This window comes from Molothrus ater, chromosome 11, assembly GCF_012460135.2.
Source record: "Molothrus ater isolate BHLD 08-10-18 breed brown headed cowbird chromosome 11, BPBGC_Mater_1.1, whole genome shotgun sequence".
Lineage (NCBI taxonomy): Eukaryota > Metazoa > Chordata > Aves > Passeriformes > Icteridae > Molothrus > Molothrus ater.
The window spans coordinates 2,970,848-2,995,387 of NC_050488.2; the positions used below are offsets into that span (position 1 = coordinate 2,970,848).

Here is a 24,540-nt window from a genome sequence, read left to right on the forward strand (position 1 = left end):
ACTGCTGGAAGGGTATCCAGGCCAGTGGAGCTATGGCTTTCTGCAAAGACCCCATTTCTCTCTCTTCCAGCTGCCCAAATTCCACTCCAAGAGCTTCCTCTCATCTCCAGCAGCTGTGTGCAAAGCCTCCATCTTGCAGGCAGGAGAAAAAACTGCTGTGCCACAAACATCCCAGCTCAGAACAGAGCTTAGAACAACCCCTTGCCACCAATTCATACACAAACACAGCAAATGCCTTTACAAAAATAATAAACAGGCAAAGCATTGTGATCCTAACCAGCCCAAGGCAGCAGGAAAGCCAAGGGGATGTGGCAGATCCACAGACTGGCTTCCCACAGAAACCACCCCAGAAAATCAGGGATAGCACAAGCCCACAGAATGGATGGCACCCATGGAAATGCCCTTCCAGCAGCCCTGATAACAGAAGGAGCTGCAGACAGACGTTTCTATTTCTTTCACACACGAGGCAGGCGGTCACGGGGGCCAGGTGCCGAGCACAGTAATCTCTCCTGTCCCAGAGCTGCTTCTTAAACAACAATTCTTAGGGGTTTTGCTCTTTGCCTGGCTTGGTTGGTGTTTTCCAGGTGGTTAAAGCATTCTGCACAGTTTTTTGGGTTTTTTTTTGCTTGTTTATGCTCCTAATCCAGAAGCAAGCATTGAGCAGACTGAGGTGTTGCAAGTTGAGGTTGTTCTGTGCTGCTGTTCCAACTCTTGAGCTGCAAACTCTTCTCTTGGACCCAGCTCCCAGACCCTGCATGTGCTGGGGAGGGATGGATTGAGTGCAGCAGAACTTCTTGTTACCAAAAATTAGCAGACCAAGTGGAATAAAATGGTGCATGAGGGGCAAAATTGCCCAGGCTTTGGCTCCTTGGCCATTCTTTCATCCCAAAGGATGCAAGAGGGAGCAACTGCTCCTCCAGGAGCAAGCAGCAAATATTTCTGCACTGCTGCTGCCAAGAGCCTCCTGTGAGCAGCCAGGGCAGGCAGGGAGGGTGGCCTTGATGGTTCCCATCTGCTTCCCAGGGAGGATAATTCTGAGCTCCCTCACTGGGGCCATTCCTGTGCAGAGTTCATGATTCCTGTGCCTTCTGTCCCCAAGGGAAGTGCTACTGACACATCTCTGGGCACTTACAGCAATTCTCCCTCAGTCTGCACACCTTGGTCACCCCCAGGGAGAAACCTGACCAGAAACCTGCTCAGAAACCTGCCCACTTTTATTCTCCTTGCTTTACTCTCTGTTTATCCTCACCAGTGTGGTTTTCAGATGGAGGAAGCAGCTAATTTTGACATGAGCTCAATTGTGGCCAAAATTAAGCTACACAAGCTTTGGAGAGAGTCAGAATACAAAGAATTTCATACAACATCTGTAAAAAGGCAGATTATTGCCCTGCCCCTCCATCTCACCTCTAACATCAGCACATCTATAAATGAAAATAATTCACCTGTGGCCACAACACACCTGGATTTTAACCACCAGGTACTCACATATTTACCTGCCATGCCTCAGGCACCTCTCAGCAATCCTTTTTTTAAGCTCTGAAGCAAATCCCCACACAAGCAGCTCTGTCCTTGCAATGCAATTCTGTTGAGGTTTTCTACAACTTCAAAAATAGTGGCCAAATGAAAATGTAGCGGTGTCATGACAGGCAAAGCAATCTCTTGAGGGGTTTGCTCAGCAAGTGTGTGTTCCTTAAAATAAAACAGCTTTTGTGTTGCTCAGAAGACAAGGCAGCAAGTTCTTACATAAAGAACAAAAGAAACTAAATGGGGTTGCCTTTCTACCACTGTCAGTGCTGGCACAGATGTGAGCTGAACATAATAGTGTGCACGGTTTTATTTAAAATAGACTTTAAAAAATTATCCAGGAAATTTTGGGACATATTTAAAGGCCTATTTAAGCATTTTCCAGGTGCATATTTGTCTGTTACTAAACCATTTTGTTAAGATATACAGGCTCCTGTAAAATAAAAGACATTCTTGGAGAATTCTCATTTGAACCTTCCCCAAGATATTACCTCCATCAGTTAGCCATTTATTTTTATGTAATCTGCATAAAGACAGGAGCAGGCTCTCGTGCTGCAGCTCAATTTTCCATATGACAAAGGTATAAAGCTGTAATAAATCCCAGCAGTCACAGCTCAGCTCCCTTCTGTGGGAGGAATCACACTGAGACAAATCCAAATGTTCCACGGCCTCTCCAAATTGCTTTCTATGGATGTCCTTGAGCACCTCCACTTCTTTATTATTTCCATCAAACCCAATTTCCACTGGGACTACCCCAGCAGTTGATCATCACTCTATAAACCTGTCAAGTGCCTTGGAGACCCCTGGCAACAGCTTTTGTCACTCCAGTGCCTCCTTGGAAACTCTTGTTGTGTAAAAGCAGAGCCATCCTCCTGCTCAGGGGAAATTGATATCCTCAGAGTTGCTGAACGCAAATGTGGGGAAGAATCTTCCCCACAGCCCTGCCTGGGTTTGGGAAGCACAGCCATCCATGAAGATGCAATCCTACCACGCCTCCATGCAAAGCTGCCTCCTCTGGAAGGCTGCTGGGAGCACTTCAAAGGGAATTCTGAGTGATAAACCACAGCCAGCCCCTTTTGGTGGAGTTTGGGATCCAGCAAAACCCTCCCTGTGCTCCTCAGGGGAGGGACCAGGGTGCCAGGGCCAGATTCACAAGCAGGGCAAACTCCTGTTGGTTTATTCAAGCCCTTTCCTGTTGCCATCTCACTGCAGGGGTTCCATGCTGTTGTCTCCTTATCACAAAGGTTTCACCTTCTTGGTGTTTCTCATGGGCATCTCCTCAGAGCACTGACTCTTTCTTCTCCACAAAGCAGCCACTGACTCCAGTTCCCCTCTCAACACCACCCCACCTTTTATAGCATCTTCACCTCATTGCTCACAGCTGTGGCCTGGCAAAGTCAGGCCTGTTCCCAATCTTTGATAATTCGCCCAGCTGCAGCTCCTTAGGGGTAAGATGACTTTCTACACTATCTTTATTTTCTTATGTTCTATCCCCCCCACAACAAACTGCTTGTTCCATCCAAAATCCAGCTCTGGGATGGAGCCGGTGGCACTGGATGTGATTGTCACTCAAGGGCACAGCCCAGCACAGGCTCCTGTTGTGCCTCAGCTCATGGATCCAGCTGTCCAGATCCCTCTGCAGAGCTCCCTGTCCTCTGGTAGATGCACATCCTACCCAGCCTGGTGTGATCCCAGAACTGACTGAAGGTGCCCTCAAGCTGTTGCCACCTTACTGCAGGGGTTCCATGCTGTTGTCTCCTTATCACAAAGGTTTCACACCTGCTTGGTGTTTCTCATGGGCAGCTCCTCAGAGCACTGACTCTTTCTTCTCCACAAAGCAGCCACTGACTCCAGTTCCCCTCTCAACACCACCCCACTCTTTTATAGCATCTTATTCTCATTGCTCACAGCTGTGGCCTGGTAAAGTCAGACCTGGTCCCAATCTTTGATAATTAACCCAGCTGCAGCTCCTTAGGGGTAAGATGACTTTCTACACTATATTTTCTTATATTCTATCCCCCTACACTTTCCAAGGTACACACTTGGCTCCCTTCCCTGCTGTTTTCCCCAGAAATATTCCTTCTTATTCCCCTCTCAACACCACAGGCTGATCATTGGGACAATTTTGTGCTCAAGCCAGCAAGCAGAGCTTTTGTGGGTTTGGGGAGGGGGCAGCAGCCACATTTTTTCTCACATCTGCTCTCCTAAAAACTTGGCCAGCCACAGGGAGGTAATTTACTTTATAATCCCAGTTTTAGTGCAGTGAATAGGGGGGGATTACAGAATGCTGTGTACCACACCCCAGTGAGAGGAATAGTGGATTTGTCTTTCCAAACCAGCTGTGGGTCTGCTGGTAGATAAAACCAGCACTGGGAGATAAAAGAAACAATGGGAAGAATTCCCTGATTTATGAATGGAAAAAGATATTTGCTTTTACAAATAAACTTTAGGTTTGCTGATAAATTAAATTAGACATTAAGAGATGAAAGAAACAATGGGGAAGAAAAACCCCTAAATTCCGTAAGAATTAAAAGTGAAAAGGGAGGGTTATACATTAGAGGGAATCTCTGGTATCAGGTGTTTTGGGAAGTCTGAACCTGTCAGGTACCTCAGAAATGGGGAAACAGAGAAGGGAAATGGGGATAAAATGGAGGCTGTGTCCTCCAAAAATGTGAGAGAGCCCAGGGGATGCCCCATGGCCTCTCCCTTATTCAAATAAAGCCAGAAAGGACTCCTCTGTCTCCTTTTTGGACATAAACCTCTGGTGTTTGTGGGTTCATTTTCCTAACTCCAGGAAGGAGCAGTGGCTCTCAGGGCAGAGGAGTTCAGCCAAGAGAGGTCACTGAGGGGTCAGGTGGGGTCAGGGGAGCATTTGGGTGGTTTTCCATGGAACAGCAGCACCAGATTCCCTGACTTTCACGTGGCTTTGGGATTTATCCCCTCAAAGTCTACTTTGTCAGAAAAATGGCAGGTGAAAAATCACAGTGTAAACACAGCCCCTGGTTTTATCAAACGTAGTACCATTTTGGTATGGGAAATTTCTGGGTGCAGAGCAAGAGGTTGACAGACATCAACCCCATAAAACCCCATAAAACCTCACAAAACCCCACAGGCACACAGCCAGGCTGCTGTGTGTGGTTGTAGACATTTCTGCTTGCCCCCACAGTTAAAGCTGAGCTTTCTTTGAGATGCTGCTTGCCCAGGACTGCCCAGACAGCCCAAGAAGAAAGGAGTGACACTCAATGGCTATGCCACTGCTGCAGGTTGGCTCAGAACGACATTGTCACCTCCTTATGGTGACAAACCACTCCCAGCTGGGTGCACAGCACAGGCCAGAGCAAAATCTCCAGCTGACATTCAGGCTGTTCCCTTGGAACTGAGCTGAAGAGCTCCATAACCCCAGGAATCATCTTAACCACTGCCAGGGGAGGGAAGGAGAGGGGGGGCACGTGGAGTACACACATTTTCACACACACACAAATGGTGCTGGGGTGTGGATCTGTGCATTTACAAGCAGAGCTGGCCAGCTGATCCCTGGCAGCTGGCAGAGATCCCAATCCTGGTGTGCACAGCAGCTGCACCTGGAGGGATGGGTCACAGGGCATGGGAGGTTCCACTCAGGCAGAAATCTTACTGATATCTAAAGCCATGCCCTAATGTCCAAGTTCATTAATTAGTTCACCCCCTAAATCCAACATGGATTTTGTTTCTAAAAAAGACTAAGATTTTCACCTGCAAAATTATTACATAAACACAGAAAACATTAAAACATTACCAAAAAACCCCAAAAATCCCAACTAACAAATAAAAAAACAACTCTTAATAGCTTTAATGAAACATACCAAATTCCTCTAGTGTGTTTAGGTGCTTTAATATATAACTTTTGGTACATTACAGAGCAGGTGTCCTGGTTATCAAAAGATGTCTTAAATGATACCCCAGTTTGTTCTGGCTGTACAAAAACCCCAGAAATCCAGAGGAGCTGACCCCTTACAATCAGGTTTTGGAATTGGCAATAAAACTGGGAGCTCTGCTGGGATGTGGTGGCAGGATTCAAAGCCAAACCCAGCAGGAGAGAATAAACTGAATGGCTCTCTGAGCACCACATTGGACATGACCTGTGCTGAAGAACAAGGTCACACAAACCTGCAAATCGTGCCCAGAGGGCACAACAGCCTAGAATTTCTAAATCTGTCCTCCCAGACACATTTCTGACAAATAACACCTCAGATATTTTTAAAGTTCACCATCTCTGCCTCAAGATAAGCATCTTATTAGAGCTGCCACAGAAATTCACATTTCCTAAAGGTCCAGTACTTTTAAGGCTGATCCAGACAACACCAGGAGGTCCAAAGAGCACAAGGCAGGTATGAAAGAATTCAGATCATTTCCCAAAACCTGCTAAGGTCCATAATTACACATTTTCTCTAACAGGTGGCCAATTGCCAGCAATCCTGCTGAAGGTAAGCAAGAGTTTGTGGCATCACCCATCCTGGAGGGGGAAACATGAGAAGGACAGGAATTTAATTTGCATTACCTCATCTGCACAATCCTCCCGTGCAACAGTGGCCCCAGATGCCTCTTGCCAAGCAGAGAAAGCACTGAGGAAGTTTTGCTGGTTTTTGTTACTGAGGAGCTGGGCTAGAGGAGCAATAATTAGAGTTTCTTTGTCGTTTCAGGAGCCAGAACTTCAGGCTGCAAAATTACAGCAGACCCAGTCCTGCTTCATGCATTTTTATGCAAGAATTCCAACCTCACCTAAAAAACAGGACCAAGTGTGGTCCTGCTCCCAGAGAATTCCTCCAAGTTAAAACCTTCATGTTTTACCTTCCCCCAAATGAAAACCTTCGTGTTTTACCTTGCCCCAAATGAAAACCTTCATGTTTTACTTTCCCCCAAATAAAAAACTTTATGTTTTACTTTCCTCAAATAGAAACCTTCATGTTTTAGTTTCCTCCAAATAAAAACCTTCATGTTTTACTTTCCCCCAAGTTAAACCCTTCATTCTTTACCTTGCTCCAGCTTGGGGAAATGGCCAATACTGCCATAGTAACAACAATAACAGTAACAACAACAACAACAACAACAATAATAATAATAATAATAATAATAATAATAATAATAATAATAATAATAATAATGATGTTTGGCTGCCAATGAGTTGATGTTTCTTAATCCCCCAATTTTGCACAGCTCTGTCACTAATTAGACTCGTCCTTGACAAGCTGGGACAAAAATGAACTTTTCAGTGCTACCATGAATGGATGCAGAGGGGAACTGTGCAGGTGGCCAGGTGAAAACCACCACAAGAAACATTACACAGGTGAAAGTTCAGCTTCAGGGGTGTTTTATTGTCCCTTTCATTCAGGGCACTTCCCTGGAGCACCTCAGATCCAACTCTTCCTTAACTCCAGCTCAACACCCCGGAGCTCCCCAAGGAAAGGCTGTGACCCTGATAATTCTGCCCAGGAATTCCTGCTCTTCCTTCTCCCATGCCATGGAAAAGCCAGCTCTGCTCACAGGAGGAAACTCTCCCTGGCCCCAGCCCAGCTGATGAGCAGCTCTGCCTCACCAGGTGCAACCCCCAGCAAAGCCCAGCGCTCCCAAGGAATGCAGGGGAGCTCAAATCAATATTCAGCACAGATCCCTGCACCACAGCACTCCCATTATCTTGTGTGGCACATGCACTGTTCCCATGGCAACCAGCATCCTTCATCCTGCTCCATTATTTGGGCGGTTTGAGGCTCTCAGAATCTCTGGTGCCCAAGCCACAGCTCAGAGCTACTTTGTGCTAATCAGCCTCAAGAACAGACACGAGAAGAAAAGAAGAAAATGCAGCAAAGTCTGGTTTTTCTAATCTATGGAAAGCAAGAAGTGGCATGGGAAATAGAGCTCCAGCAGCTGAGGGGAAGGGACTCTTATGTAACCACCTTCATTAGGCGAGACTAACGTGCTGCAAATCCACTTCAGCCTTTCATTGCCACACACTGAACAGCCTGCCCTGGCAGGTTCCTCACCAGGAGCAGCTTTGTAATAGGTGTTAGGAAATCAAATCTCCCTGCACATCTATTGTAACATTAGTGCCTCTATAATTGATATCACACAGGTCTTTATTTTGAAAAAGGGCTCAGCTTGTAAGCACCAGCAGCGTGGTCCAGGAAAATAATTTGATTTTGACCTTTTCATGATGTCTGCTATTAGAGTTTTAAAGGGCTATTATCAAAATCTATAATCTTTATAGTATAATCTATATTTGCTTGATATAAACTGTCCCTAGATACCTTAAGCAAGCTCCATCAATAACACCATTCCTTTTTTTTTTTTTTTTTTTGGGCATTTAAGCATTTCCACATCAAAGCATTACAGCAACCTCATTATGCTCTGCACAGCTTAATACAAAGTTCCTCTTAGTCACCAACCAGGGAATTTCAGGCAGAAAATAAATAACCTCATTTATTAAAGAGACCCTTGAAAAATCATCCCTAAGTTGCCAGCCTGGGGTTTATCCCTGGGAAATACACATGGGTCAGTAGGAACACACACAAATGCTTTGAAGTTGGAGGATTTGAAGGCTCCTAAAAAGAAATGTTGAAATAAATAAATAAGGAACTATGCCAGAAAATGTCCTTACAAGTGACAGAGGAGACTGACAAGCTGCTGAATTAAGCTGAGTTTAAATGTGCTCAGCACCTGTTGGGAGGAGCAGGGATTCTCTGAGTGTCCTGAGCAGCATCTCTGACAGCCACATTCCCTGCCAGGGCAGCTCTGGGGTCTTCTGGAGGTGAGCAAGGTCAAAACCAAGGTCAGCCATGCCCACTGGGGATGGAGGGAAGCAGCAGTGCCCCTCTCAGCGCCCCATCCCTCCCCAGGCAGCACCAAAGCCCCGTTTCCTGCTTTCTCTTGGGTTCAAACAGTGCAGCAACAGGGCTGGTGAAGTGGGGGCCACCCTCACCTCCTCCCCAGCCCCACAACAAGCATTCCAGCCCAAGCAGAGTCCAGGAGGGCCCAGGCAGGCCCTGCTCCCCCAGGCTGGAGAGCTGACATCGCGCTCTGCACACGATTTCAAACAGAAACAATAAACACTGAAAAGAAGACCCAAAAAAAGCCCTTTTACCACTGGCTCAAGAATGTGCCAAGCACTGAGGGGAAGCAAGAGCAACATGAGAGGTCTGAGCTGCGGGCAGGGGTCGTGTCTTGTGGGAACCCAGGGCATCCCTCTGGCTGTCCAGGATGGCCAGGACCCTGCCAGGGGGCTCAGAGACCCTGGCACAGAGCCCAAAGCACCTGGGGGTTTGATTGTGACCCATGGAGCAAATCACCAACCTTAGATGAAGACCAGCAAGCCACAACAGTTTAGGTAGAATAACAGTGAAGTTATCACAGGGTGGAAATGTAGATTTTGGGGTTTCTGGAATGGGGGTTCAGGGGGCAAGATGGAGGGATCTGGGTGTGTCCAGCCTTTCTTCTTCTTGGCCTCCATCTTCTGCTGTGATGGTGGCACTTTGGGACTGGTTTAGAGTAGAAGCTCAGTGTCTAACATGGGTGATGGGTATTGGGAAGTAACTGTAAACATTGTATGTGTAGTTTTTAGTATAAAGACACAACAGCACCCTGGGGGCAGGCAGAGTGCCTGGAACTGTCCTGCTGGATGGACCTCAGCAGGGCAGGAGAAAGATAAGAAACAATAAACAATCTTGAGACTGAGAACTGAAGAGCACCAACTCATCCTTCAAGTGCTCGGGCTGGGAAAAGAGAATTTCTAACTTTTCTCGGGGTCACTCTGACAAGCTGAAGATCCCAGCAGTGTCTGGGTGCAGGGCACAGCCCCAGAGCCTGGTGCCCCCAGCCCAGGCTGACCCACTGCCTCCCCTGCCCTGTGCAGCTGGCTGAGCCCAGCTCAGGGCAGCAGAGAGAGCCCTGATCCCCACGCAGGATGGAGCTGCCCTGAGATTCCAGGGGTTTCACTCTGCTGCTCCTCAGCCCTGGCACAGATTTGGAATTCTGCTCGTGTTCGACAGCCAGTGAAATCAATGGAATTAAATCCAGCCCATTTGTACCATTTAAGCCCACAGAGAAGCTTAACATATTTAATCATATAGCTTCCTTCCATTCAATAATTTGCCAGAGGAAAAGGCATGGAATTTTCCATCCACACTTTCCCTTTGGAACGTGCATCACAAGCGTGCACGGCTCCATTTTTCCTGCTGGTGGGATGGAGAAACTCTGTTGGTGACCCAGGAATGCTCAAACTGCTCTCCCTTTTTGTGTGCTCCAACCCGTGGGTGGCTGTTTCCTTCCAGGCTCTGTGTCACCCTTCTTTAAGTGACCAGCAAGGGATGCTAAAATGGGAATAAAATGGGATTGGGAGGTGAAGGCAGCAGCACATGCAGCTGAGGAAGATGACATTGTTTTACCCTGAAGCCCATCTGCTAAGCCAGAGAGGATCCAGCAGACAAGAGCAGCAGGATCCTTGAGGAATGATCTCTTTTTTCAGAGATGTTCAAACGCCGTTCAAATAATCCCAGTTAATTTTAATTTCAGAAGGTTAGATAGTCCTCAGAATTTTCTCTAATTGCATATTCCTCAGAATAGACTCCTCTGCTTGCTCTGTAATCAGATCATAATTAAAGCATCTGTGTCATTTTATCCATCCCTTCCTGCTATTTGTAACATTTACAGAAGGCAACAAAGATGCAGAATGCAAAATTTCCAGCGCCGAGGCTGGGCAGCAGCAGTGCAATGATGGGGATTGGTGCTGCTGTGAGAGCCTGAGCATCTCCTTAGGCTTTCCTTGGCCTTTCCAAGCAGCCAAGGAGGAGAAGAGCACCAAACAGTGCCCTGTTGTGGTTGTGGCCACCACTGGAGGCTGTGTTTCATTCCTGGGATCCTCGTTTGTAACCAGCTGCCTCCTTCCATCCCAGCCCCTCTGGGCAGGCTGGCCTTGGGCAGGCAGAAGGGCTGGAATGAAGGGAGGTGTTACACAGCAATATCACCTTGGCAGAAATGAGGATTTTCTCTTTGGGCAGTTGTTAGATGAGTCTCCGCTCACCCAGGAAAAAAATGAATCTCCAGATGAGCCTCCACTGCTTTCCAGCCAGGGAAAAAACCCAGACCAAAGCAACCAACAGCAAAGTCGTTCCCTGGGCTTTATCACAGAATTCAGAGTAACTAATTTGTCACTGTCATATTTTCTGAAAATTCCCTTTGCCAGGATTTCTTCTCCTGAGAAGCTGAGAAGCCTCAGAGAGGAATGAAAACAACAATTATCTGATTGCTGCTCCTGTGTTTGCTGCTCTGGAATGTGGCTTGGACATTGTTCACCAACAGGTGAATGTTTGATTGGTTCCATCTGAATTGTTTTTAATTAATGGCCAATCACAGCCTGGCTGTGTCAGACTCTGAGGAGTCAGTCACGAGTTTTTATTATTCATTCTTGTCAAACCTTCTGATGTATCCTTCTCTTTCTTTAGTATAGTTTTAATATAGCATTAATATAATATATAATATAATATGATATAATATAATATAATAATAAATAAGCCTTCTAAGAACATGGAGACAGATTCCTCATCTCTCCCCTCGTCCTGGGGACCTCACAAACTCAACACTAATTGGATTATTGGTGGTACCCTTTGCCTTCCAGAGCATCATAGAAATCACATTTCAGACGAGAAATGTTTCCATAAACTTTTCACCCACTGCTGTGGAGTGATGAGCAAACCTCTCTGGGAAAAGAGTTTGCAGTTTGAGTTTTGTCTGCTTTATTTCAGAAAGACAGGGGGGAAAGAATCAGAATTCCTTGCACAAGCAGAGTTCAGGCTCAGCCAGGGATAATTTCCTTAAGAATTTGTAGTTTGTATTAAAAGGAATACGTTCACTGGTAAATGAAAGCATCTATTTTTCAAAAGAAAATTTTGTGATGTATTTATGCACCACTAACATGGCTTTTTCTTCCATCCTAGATTTTAGTCTTGTTACACAATTTTGTAACGCTACAGAATGAACCTCAGCTGTGTAGGCATCACTTGATAAACTCCTGATTACAACTGGTATAAAAAGTACTGATTTCTCACTGAATGTTTTTCATTGCAACATCATTCTAGTGAAACATTCAAATAATTGTCATTTTTCACAGAAAAGCTTTCCATTTACACAAAGGTTACTCTAAGCACTTCAGACTGAAATCAGCACTGAGTTTGCTCTCAGCACCACTTTCCTTCCAAAACATAATTTGTAGATAAAGATCAAAACTGGAAAAAAATAAAAATTTTCCATCTTCACAATTCACTGTAGGAATCATTTTTAAAGAACTTCTATTTTTGGACAACAAAACCTTTCAAAACCATCTCTGAGTGGAAAATAAATTTTGGAAAATTTAATACCTCAGTTTGCCTAATTGAAGTCTTAAATAGAATTTTCATAGCTACTGGATAATGTTAGCTATGGTATCTGGGGTGATTTTATTAATTTTAGGGGGTGTTTTATTTCATTGGTGTTGGTGCAGATCACTGGGATGGGATTGCAGCAGATCATTGGAATGGGATTACTGCAGATCACTGAGATTGTTGCAGATCATTGGGATTGCTGTAGATTCCTGGGATTATTAATTATTTTACTTCCTAGTTTATAAGGGACAAACCTTGTCCATGTTCTGTCACTTTTCTGCATCAATAAATATCCAGCTGTACATTAATTCACTTGTCACACTACACATCTCAAATATCCAGCTGCCAGCCTTGCCCTTATAAAAGGCCCACACAGGTGAAGCTGTTATTGATATTATTTTCCCCTTAAAGATCTACATTTAAAAAGCAGAAAAGTGAATCCAGTGACCCAGTTGGTGCCTGGTTCCATCCCCACACAGAGCTGAGGACCGGAGCAGAAGTTGGGGCTGAAACGCTGGCTCTCCTCACCCTGCCAGCCACAGGGCTGGAACCAGGGGGACAAAACAGCTCAGCTGGGGTCTGAAGCACATTGATTGTGGTTTAAACAGCTAAAGGTTTAATTTCTCATTGCTATTGGCACAAGCAGAGACTCAGCTGCCTGCTCTGAGCTCTGCAGGAGCTGAGTGTGTGTGTGTGTGTGTGTGTGTGTGAGATCTGTCCCCCTCTGTCACCTGCTCAGAGAGCTCAGGGATGCTGCAGCAGCATCACCCCTGCCCTGCCAGCTCTGGGGAGCTCTGCTTTATGTAACCAAATGTGGCAGCACATCCAAAGCACAACCATGCAAATGTCACAGCTGACCCTCCAACGTGCACTTGCAAGGCACAGATTTATCCCCAAGTCCAAACTCATTTCTCGTCTCCAACGTTCAAGGCAGGCATGAGTTAGAAGAGATCATGGTAAGTAGAAAATCCTAAGATAACTTGAAAAGAAATTGTCACCAAGGATTCTCTTCAGAGATAATATTGTTTTTCCAAATCACTTGTTCGTAGTTGAGTCATCCCAGAAAGAATCTAAAGCTTGTGGAAATTTGTCACTGCGTGTAGTACGAGGAGTGCAGAACTCTTGCAGATTATTTAAAAATTTCCTTTTTGCATCTGGAGCTTGGATTGCACTTACAGGGTGAATAGATTCAAACACACAGCCAAAAACATCTTCCCCCACTGCCTTCCCACCCCTCATGTTCAATTACTACTCTGTTAGACTTAACAGTGCCACCAACACTGCAGCTCTGGAGCAGGGATGAAATCAGAAATCAGTGCCTTCAGTAAATACATTAACACCAACTCATCCACGCCAACAAATCATTGTTTACTTCTGAAATAGGTTTTAGCAGCCCACGGTATTTATCAATCAAGTGAGGCTGGGCTGTGCAGCCTCTGAATGTTCTGAGAGGGGCTCAGCTTTTCACTTTACCAAACACAACCACACGTTCCACAAAACAAATGGAAATTGCTTTCCGTTCTCCCTTTTCTCCAAGGAAGGTTTGCACACCTGACATATCCACTGCCCTGTCTGGACTCTTTCAAACTCGCTGTCTGTGGAGAAATGGAGAAATTCATGATCACAAAGCTGTGGAGGAGGAAAACACCTAAAATTCACGCAGACCGTGCTCATGTGGACACACACCATGCAAACCAGCTGTGACAACCAGCAGACCCTGCTGATCATCAGCAAATGACACCAGTTGTGCCTTTAACCTCAGAAGGAACCAAGCCCATCAATTCTGCACACGTTCCATACACTTTAAAGATTTAAAACTCTCTTACAAGGAGTTCCCTGTGATGGCAGTGTTGCTGTTAAAATCTTTCAAACTTACCAATTATGCTGCCTAATTAGAAAGAGAAATAAATTCTGAGCTGTCTTCAGAACCGTTCAGTACCATTCTTAACATGGCAATTCCTGACAGATTTCATGCATTTACCATTAGAATCGCAATTTATTTTGGCAGCTGAAACAGCTCCTGTTTTCTCTGTGCCCCCTGCAGCACATATAGCACTCTGCCTCACACACATTAAGTGATTTGATCCTCTCTGAAACCCGAGCCACTTTCACACCTGCACGCAAATTTAGTAACCCCGAGTTTTAAATCACTGCCCTCCATATCCAGAACTCCACATTTGAAACACAAGCTGCCAAGTTCCTCAGCTTTTGAAAGGACCAGGAGCAGCCACTGTCCCTTTAATGTTCCACATCGTCTCCAAAAGAAACGTCTTTTTACTAGAGCTCAGTGTGATTCATTGGAATTTGCCAGGCAGGTCAGGAAATCCCCTGAAGCAGAGGAAGAATATTAAAGAGATGGGACATGTATATCAAATCTCATTACTGTTCTCTTCTGAGACTCAATCAGGTGAAAGGATGTGATGATGTCATTATGACATCATTGACTTTGGGATTAGCAATTCAGAGCTACTTAGCAACCAAAGCTGTCCAATACAGAAGTAAGAGATCCAGTGGAAGATGTTATCATCTGACCCACTTACTGCAAGATAAATATTTGTCAATGCTGGTTTCAAGACTTTATAAGAGATGCAAAAACTTACGAACAGCCTTGTTTCAAGTGCAGAATATTTGAAATAAAACGTCCCCTCTGAATCTTTTCCATTTATATCCAAGTGTGTTCTTTACCCCATAACAGCTCATATCCATGTTCCCTCTCAGTCGTCTTCTTCCTCACCTTCCCATAAATCTAAACCCTAAAAATGCACAAATAAAAACCTTCTGCTAAACAGATTATTGTTATTTGAAGAACTACAAGCTCTATCAGAAACTCAAACCTTGCATAGTCAAGAGAGACTAATATAATTGCATCAAAATGCAAGCTTGGAAAGCATGCTTATTTCATTAAAGTAAGCTGAAAAGATCCAGTTGATGAGCTCCGGTATCCGTCAGAAATTCCAACCAAAATAAAAAGGAAAAAGCTTTGTGCATGAAAAAAGAATTGGTCACGCTACTTCTGTGGCTATTTCTGGGACCTGAAAGGGTTTGATGCCCGGAATCTATGGCTGACCTGATTTTCTTTAAAGTTCACTCGTCTCCGTTGAAAATACAGTTTTAAACGAGTTCTAAAGCAACCGAGCGAAGCTCTCCGATGCATTGAAATTCAAACTAAAGCTTTAAATCCATTCCCAAGAAGCCAGAGACGGAGCGCGGGGCTGACACTTGGCGCTCCCGCAGCCGCGCTCCGCCACGGGCGAGCGGAGCATCGCCACGCGTTTGGGGAGCAAACGAAAGAAAATCAGCCACTCCGCCTGCTGCAAAGAACTTTTATTATCGGGGCGAGGCCGCTCCTGCTTTCCACGGCTCCGAGATGCCCGCGGTGCCGGGAGCGCCCGCGGAGCCCCGGAGCCCGCACGGAGCGCGCAGGGAGCGGCGGAGGCTCCGCGGAGCCCGGCACGGCTCGGGGAGCCCCGGAGCGCCGGCTCGGAGCCTCCCCGAGCTCCGGCAGCCGGCAACAGGCGGCAGCTCCCGGCCATCGCCGCTCCCCGCGGGGCTCCGCCGCCCTGCGAGCAGACGCCGGCTCAGCCTCCATCCCCCGGGGGCTGCCGCGTCCCCCTCTGCGCCCCGGCAGCATCCCCGCATCCCACAGCATCTCTGCATCCTGCAGCATCCCACAGCATCCCTGCATCCCGCAGCATCCCCGCATCCCGCAGCATCCCGGGCGCGTTACCCCCGCGGGGCTCGGGCTCGGGCTCGGGTTGAACCCCGCGGTCACAGCGCACAGCCTACCTGCCGCCGAGGCCGAGGAGGAGGAGGAGCAGGAGGAGGAAGAGGAGCTGGAGGTGCCGCTGCTGCCGCCGCCGCCCGTCCCGAGCCACCGGCGCTGCCCTCCCCGAGCGATATTAATGTTCATTTAAAGCTCGGCGCCCGCCGCTCCGCCGCGCCCTCCCCGCACGGGCTGGGGGCCGGGCCCGCACCGCCCCCGCCCGCCCCCGGACCGCCCCTCGGCACCCGCGGGTCCCCCCGGGGCTGCCAGACCCCTCTCGGGACCGACGGGTTCCCTCGGGGCTGATGGATCCCCCTCCGGGCCGGCGGGTCCCCTCGGGAGTGGCAGATCCTCCTCGGGGCTGATGGATGCCCTTGGGGCCAGCAGATGCCCCTCGGGGCTGATGGATCCTTTCAGTCCCCTCGGGCAGGCTGACCCCGTGTCGCAGGGCCGGGTGACACCTGTGAGCAGCTCACCCCGGGCAGAGCCAAGGCAGGGATCTGGTGCCCTCAGCTGGTTGCCCCCCAGCCCCGGTGAACCAAAGTTGACCAGAGAAGTTGAGAATGGCCAGTCTGGGGAGCTGCTGGAGGCTCAGAGCTCTCTGACCAGGTCTGGGTCACCAGTGTGGGATTTATTTCATACAGGAATGCCTAGAAGTGTGTTTTGAACCTATAGAGACACAGATGTGTTCCTGAGCGTCCTCAAAAATGTGGCCAGAATGGTCTCGTTTCTGGGGTCCTGCTCAGTTCGGTGAGACATAAACCTTAAGGAATTTAGGGACTTTAGATGAGCTGAGGTTTTAGTTAGAGATAAGCTTTATTAGAGTTAATCAAAATAAATGGGTAGGCCTTGATGAAGTTAAGAATTAGTAGTTAACTAATAATTGATTGCTTGTCAGCACAATGTTTGCTTAGCTGGGTTTATCATGAAGAATACAGAAACTGATAAATAGCTTTTAGGAACATAAGACAATTGTGGCCTCCTCTGTTCTGGAACCAATTGAAGATGGGGAATGGGAGTTCTACCAAGGGTTCATTTGTCATATTTGCATTGAAGAGGTAGAAGGGTCAGAACGAGGAAGACTTCATTTACTTCCTCATGTTGGGACCCCTCCCCATGAAAGGGACCACCGACCCATTTCAAGGAACAAACTGTGCATGCTTAATGGCTTTTGAACTAATTACCACACGAAGTGGGGACTGGGATGTACCAAAGTTATGAATATGCATTTGTATTTTGGGTATTCAATGTTTGTATAGATAAAAGGACTCTGTGATCACCTGTAAATTGTGGTGTGTATTTGGGAGCTATCCCACAATAAACACACACTTTCTAACTCTAAACTGTTAGAGAGTTTTTGTCCCTCACAGTTGGATATCAGTACTAGATCGATATCCATATTTTTAATGAATCATTGGTGCTCCCTCAGTAAGATCAGACAGGGCCAGGTGGGGTCACCCCAAGGGCAGCCCAGGCAGCCAGGGAAGGTGAAGAACAGGGAGAGGAGACATGGAATTGAGCAGGAATGCCACAGGCAGGGACAGACCCAGGGCACACCTGCTGGAGAGGGTTCCCTGATGGTTCCTCTTGCAGCAGGATTCAAGCAACCATCACAGTGATGGAATCAATCTTGTCTTGTGTCCTGTGCCTCACTGCATGAGAACACAGCTTGGAAAGTCAGGTAGCACTCGCAGTTTTTGTGTTAAAATACACCAAATAGGGAACAAAACCAGCCACTGTCAAACACATGTTGAGTCAAGAGGGTCTGGCCTCCTCCTTTCCATCCCAAAAGGGCCTGAAGAGTTTTTTATTTTTATTTTCCCAACGATGCATCATGGACCCGTCCCAGATATTTATTTTCTCAATGTCCACATTGCTCAGTGTGAATTCAAGGATGAGATGTGAACCAATGTTTAACACGTGATAATCACACAGCAAAAGGAACATAAACACTGATGTTTATTAGGACATAAAGATCAGGGCTTAAAACGGGCTAATTAGCATTTCCAAATCCAGCTAATTGTGCAGAGGTGGTCAGATTACTCAAAATCTTCAATGACCTGCTTGCAAGTTTTAATGGAGAAAACATGTCAGCAGAGTTTAACTCTGTTGCCCATTAATTACAAAGAGTATTTATGCTGAGAATAATAATTGGATTGCCCTGTAATCCACCATAATAATCAGGAATTTTCTTTGCCCATGTGGCTTGGAAAGGTAATAGCTAATGATATTTGAGCTGATTTTTACAGCAGCAATGAGTAACTCCTCTCATTACTTCAGGGTTATAGATTTTGCTCCTGATTAGCACTTGATTAGTCCTTGTCTTCATCATGGTGCCATTGTCCTTGCATTTTGGTTAAGCATGGGTGCTGATTGACTCAGCTTTTTAAAAAATACAGGATATATTCAGTTGTGCAGAACTGCTCTCAGAGCAGCACAATTTGACTCCCTTTTCCCTTTCAGAGATGCCTTTCTCTGGGCTTGGACATGCCACCAGCTCTGGTGACACTGCAGTGGGGCTGGCTGTCCTCTGCCTCTGGCACTGTTTGCTGTGGATAGGTCAGAACCACTGGAAAAGGTCAGAACCACTGGAAAAGGCCAAGACTGCCTGACCTGGCACTGGCAGCCAAGGGTGGGACCACTTCTCACATTTTTGATGCTTGAGCCCAGATGTATTTCTACTGGAAAGCTCCACCTTGGCAGAGTAGATTGACATGAAGATAATCAGTTCTGTGAGGGAATTGAGGGAATAAATGACACTAACAGCCATCAAGGTGCAGACCAAAACCCCCAAAACCCTACTGCAGTGGGTCCCAAATTGTCCTGGCCAGTGCTGTGACCTGCATTTCAGTAGATTTCAAGCCCACCTGAATTCAGTTTGGTCTGATCCATGAGATATTTAAAAATCTAAACTAATCCTGTTGTTCTGATATTAGAGAACAAGTTTTAGGAGAAGGAGCTGAGGGAGCTGGGCTGGTTTAGCCTGGAGAAAAGGAGGGGAGATCTTACCTCCCTCTACAAGTTCCTGAATAAAGGGAGATAGAAGCCAATATTTGTTCCCACGCAACAGGGGACAGGACAAGAGGACACAGCCCCAGGTTGTGCCAGGGGGAACGTGGAAAGGAGAAGTCTGTGCTGTGTTTTGGAGGCAGTGCCATAATCTCTCTCTAAGCCTCACCTGTGAGGAGAGCTGTGCCATGGTCCAGGGGAAAGATGTGTTTGAAGCTGGATGTCACAGTGCAGTTCAGTGCCTTGAGAAAGATCTGCAGCTCTTCCATCCTCACTCAGAGATTTGGGGGCTTAGAAAGCCCAGAGAAGTGTGCAAGATCCCTTTAAACAAAAAGCCACGAGATCAAGGCATGGATTTTACTGAAATAAATACTGAAATACTGAGATAATACTGAAATAATACTGAAATAATACTGAAATACTGAAATACTTCCACATCAGAGCCAACTGTCCCAAAGCAGCAGAAAGATTTCATTGCTGCCTGACCCCGTGAGCACAGGCTTGTGCTGCTCTTGGTATCTACATGTGGAACCCTGTCTGTCCCCTGAGCATCCTGATTTGAATTCCTTTGTGTGCTGCAGAGTTCCTTAAAAATATCTAAAAGGATCTCCTGTTGCAAGGAGCTCCTGGGAGGGAGGAAAGCTTGGAGTTTCCCCCAGATTATTTATAAATGTGCCAGGCTTCTCCTGCTGTGTGGGCAAGCTGGTGACTCAGAAGCACAGAGCTCAGGGGATCTGTTGGATGGAGGCTCAGGCCAGGCTCTGTGGGGTGTGCCTGGGGGCTGGCTCTCCCCAGGGACATTTTGGGGTGGCTGCAGGTGCTAAGGAGAGAGGGAGGAGTCTGGAGCATCCTGCTGGCAGCTCAGTGAGAACACCTCAGATCCCACCTGGGGCAGGGCTGCTCACAGGAGCAGGAATTCAGAGTCACCTGGGCAGTCTTGGCAGGAAAACTTACCCAGGCAGTGCCTTAGCAATCTAAGGGAATATTGAGGGTTTGAGGGCTGAAACCTTACACACATTTCAGTTGAAAAATGGGGGTAAACTGGAAGCTGCTCCCTGCAGGCCTGCAGGAAGAGCTGAAGCAGTGGCAGTGACAAGCACAAAGCAGCTCAGCCCTGTGAGGGTGGTCACAGGGTCTTTGTTGAAGGAAAACACGAGGATCTGACTCCATGTTTCAGAAGGCTGATTTGTTATTTTATTATATATATGACATTAAAACTATACTAAAAGAATAGAAGAAAAGGTTTCATCTTAGAAGGCTGGCTAAGCTAAGAATAGAAAGGAATGAATAACAAAGACAGCGGTCCCAGACTCTCTGTCTGAGCCAGCTGGGCTGTGATTGGCCATTAATTAGAAACAACCCCATGAGCCCAATCCCAGATGCACCTGTTGCATTCCACAGCAGCAGATAACCATTGGTTACATTTGTTCCTGAGGCCTCTCAGCTTCTCAGGAGGAAAAAAATCCTAAGGAAAGAATTTTTCATAAAAAGATGTCTGTGACACAGCCCTGGTTGTGGCAGGTGTGAGGATTATTTGTGTTTGCAGCTGTTTCCATGCTGCTGAACCCCCCAGCTCCAGTGCTGTGCTTGTGGTGCTGTTCTAGGTGACACATAAACAGACTGGTGCTTTGATCATGCCATTTGTCAACTGCTTAAACAATTCCACAGTGTCATCTTTCATCCCAAAAGGTAGCTGCTTTTTGTGCCAAAAAGAAAACACAGCCTTGTGGTCAGCGTGGGTTGTTTCTTGGTTTTGCTTTTTGCTGCTTTTGATGTCTGGAGATCAGACAGGAATTTACTCAGAGCAGATAAAAATCATGCCCTGAATAAGGGACATAAGAGTCAAGCAGTAATAATTAGACTTTTGGTGAATAATTTGCTAAATTGTCAAGGCTGGTGGTGATTGTGGGTTGCAAGTCCTCAGGTTTGAGTTCAGTGGGGTCATGGCCAGCCAGGACTTGGGTAGGGCCATCACCCTGCAGGTGTGACCCTGTGGCTGAGCTGCTCGTAGGGAAGGCTGGAAGGGGATCCAGTGAGTCCCAGAGTCCTGGGCAGCATTTTCATGCAAGGCCCTGTCTGTACAGCATTCCACTCACACAGTTTCCCTCTGAGAAATAATTGCCAAATATTCCCATTGAGTTTTCCAGAGAATCTTCATCCCATGCCCTTCTCCATGCACAGAGAGAAGAAAGAGAGGTGTGGTCAGGAGAACAGGGCCAATCTTCCCACTCTTCCTTCAGTTCCAGTCCTCCCTCAGGTGCAGAGCTCTCTCATGGAAGGGGCTCCATTGCAGAGGTTGAAGAACACCCACCCCCATCTGAACTTGTAATTAAGCACAGCATTTGGCCAACTTCTTATCAAGAGCCTTTGGGATGAAATATGCTATTATGATTGTAATTTGCTCATAATTATCTGTTGATTAAAGCCAGCAGGAATGTGTGTCACTATCCACAGCTCCCTGCTCACGGGGTCAGGCAGCAATGAAATCTTTCTGCTGCTTTGGGACAGTTGCCTCTGATGTAGAAGTATTTCAGTATTTATTTCAGTATTATTTCAGTACTATTTCAGTGTTTCAGTATTATTTCAGTATCTCAGTATTTCAGAATTTAGGTATTTCAGTATTAATTTCAGTATTTCAATACCATTTCAGTATTATTTCAGTGTTTCAGTATTTCAATATTTCAGTATTTATTTCAGTATTATTTCAGTACTATTTCAGTGTTTCAGTATTATTTCAGTATCTCAGTATTTCAGAATTTAGGTATTTCAGCATTTCAGTATTAATTTCAGTATTTCAGTACCATTTCAGTATTATTTCAGTGTTTCAGTATCTCAATATTTCAGTATTTATTTCAGTATTTTTTTCAGTATTCAGTATTTCAATATTTCAGTATTATTTCAGTATTATTTCAGTATTATTTCAGTATTATTTCAGTGTTTCAGTATTATTTCAGTATCTCAGTATTTCAGAATTTTGGTATTTCAGTATTTCAGTATTTATTTCAGTATTTCAGCACTATTTCAGTATTATTTCAGTATTTCAGTATTTCAATATTTCAGTATTTATTTCAGTATTTCAACATTTCAGTATCATTTCAGTATTATTTCATTATTATTTCAGTATTATTTCAGTATTACTTCAGTATTTCAGTATTATTTCAGTATTACTTCAGTATTTCTTCAGTATTTCAGTATTTCAGTATTTCAATATTTCATTATCTCAGTATTTCAGTATTTCAGTTTTTCGGTATTTCGATATTTCAGTATTTCAGTATTTATTTCAGTATTTCAATATTTCAGTATTATTTCAGTATTATGTCAGAATTTCAATATTTCAGTATTGTGTCAGTATTTCAATATTTCAGTATTGTGTCAGTATTTCAGTAGTATTTCAATATTTCAATATTTCAGTATTTCAGTATTATTTCAGTATTTCAGCTGTTACACTTGCATTGCTGCTCTCTATCCCTCGTGTGAAGGCTTTTGCCATCACCTGACCTGTCAGGGCTGGGATGCAGCAAGAACTGGAGCTGTTGAGGTGGGGCTGCAAAAAGGGACACAGCCAGAGGAGACAACTGAAAGAAAAGACAGAAAGAGCTGAGAAGCTCAGAAAGAACTGAGCTGTGTTTCTAGACCTGGCTGCCCAAAGTCCCCAGGCGGTGCTGTGGAGATCTCTGCAGTTATCCCCACCAGCAGCACCCTCTGTGCTTATTTTGGCTTTGGGAGGACCACAGGCAGCCTCTGCAAGCTTGGGCAGCTTGAAGCCTGATCCAAATCACCCCAAACTCAGCGGCAGAAAGTTTCTTGTTGACTTTGACAATGGTTTTTGGAGCAGGTCCCTGGTGATGACTGAGCTGGAGCCCAGCCACGGTGACTCTGTTGGAGCTCTGATTTGGCCTTGACAGATGATGAGAAATAATCTAATGGTTATTACAGCACTTATTTCTGCATTTCTAAAGCATTAAAAGGCATTCATAAGGCTTTGTTGTATTTTTGCATCTCAAAGAAAGAAAGTTGGCTTGGATTGTCTTTTAAAAAATAGCTTACATCTGTCTTGGCTGCAGAGAGCAGTGATTGGACTTGGACAACATCTGGAAGGGATATAAAACTTGCACACAAGGAGAGGGACTAAGTATAGCAGGGACAAAAGACTTGAACCTCTCATCACAGCGTTGAGCCAAGGGAGAAAAGGGACTAAAGAGGCCTTGTGTGGCTGAGGAAGTGGCAAAAGCCAGCTCCAGCAGGGACAATGCCTGGGAAAGCTGCTGCCAGGGCCAGCCTTTCCTGTTGGCCAAGAAAGTTTTCAAAATCTCCTCCTTCAAAGCAGCCCCTTGCATTCAGGCTACTCCTGCAGTTTATTGATGTAGTCAGGAGATTCTTTTCCAAATGCAGTTAACATTATTTTCATCCTGCAAACCATGTCAGATTAATTTGGGACAAGCTGTGTTTGGTTTGGTTTTTTTCCCCTCCTGCTAGAACAGTGTGAGGGGCACTTTTTGGAAGCCAGGGGACCTTGCTGTCTAGGAAGATGTCACACAGAGGTGGCCACAGCCACACATCCCACAGCCCCAGTGCCACAAGAGTTCCGGACAGAAAATCTTTAAAAAAAAATCTATAAAATTTGTTCATAACAGGAAAATAGAAAATCTTCATGGACACAGCACAGGGAGAACTCTCTCCTCAGCCCCAGTGCCACAAGAATTCTGGACAGAAAATCTTAAAAAAAAATCTATAAAATTTGTTCATAGCAGGAAAATAGAAAATCTTCATGGGCACAGCACAGGGAGAACTCTCTCCTCAAAGTCATGGGAAAAGAGAACAGTTCCACATAGGGTTGATTTATTTTTTACCTTGCAATTCCTTCTTAGGTTATCAGTGAACAGTATAAAGGGATCAGTGGGACCTCAGAGACAAAACACATCATTTGAAATATACAGTTTCCTGATTGCAGGGTGCTTGTGCAGACCCTTCTTTATTATTTTCCCCAAAATCTTTCTGAAACAACTGTTTCAGACCCTGAAAACTGGAGGAACCCAAAGGGCTTTGTACTCAATTCATTGATTATTGCCCTCGAGGGTTTATTGGATCTCATCCCTGGGAAATGGGCTCAGGAATGCACCGAGTCAATGGAGAGAGTTCTTTTGTACCACTTAATTGAATCTCATCAGCATTTCCTCCTGGCTGTGCAACTGATAGCAAGCTGTGTTCAGGCAGTGTGATTTGCTGAGGAGAAACTTCAACTTTGTAAATATAAATATCAATGACATATAGATTACATGTAAATATAAATATAAATAAATATAAATAATTCACAAAAATAAAAATAAAATTTATAAATATTTTTATAAATATTTTTATAAATATCTTTATAAAGATATAAAGATATATTTATAAAGATATTTATAAAAATTTTTATAAAATATTTTATATTTTATATATATATTTCTATAAATATATATTTATAAAATATATAAAAATATTTTATATATTTATATATATTTAATAAATTTAAATATATATAAATTTATATATTTTTATATATTTTAATAAATATAAATATATTTATTATATTTATATAATATATATTTTAATAATTATAACTGTAACTATAAATATAAGTATAAATATAAATATAAATATAAATATAAATATAAATATAAATATAAATATAAATATAAATATAAATAAATATAAACATTTCTTGGAGTGAATGAGATTTGTTTCCCTGGTGGGAATGAGCTTTGCTTTCTTGCTCATCCAGAGGGGAAGTAAAACAGTAAAATCCTGGAAAGATGACTGCAGAAGCACCAGATCCACTCTCCACCTGCTCTTGAACAGGTTCAGGGATGCAAGAAGCAA

At 44.9% G+C, this 24,540-nt stretch overlaps 1 protein-coding gene across 1 annotated transcript in view; it reads right to left on the reverse strand.

Moving 5' to 3' along the window:
- The window catches only part of SLC6A1 (solute carrier family 6 member 1), a 71,857-nt gene extending 56,041 nt beyond the window's left edge, over positions 1–15,816 (reverse strand). The window contains exon 1 of the mRNA XM_054516017.1: positions 15,696–15,816. The gene's annotated coding sequence lies outside the window, so the exon portion shown is untranslated. The remainder of the gene's footprint in view (positions 1–15,695) is intronic.
- Between the last annotated feature and the right edge of the window lie 8,724 nt (positions 15,817–24,540).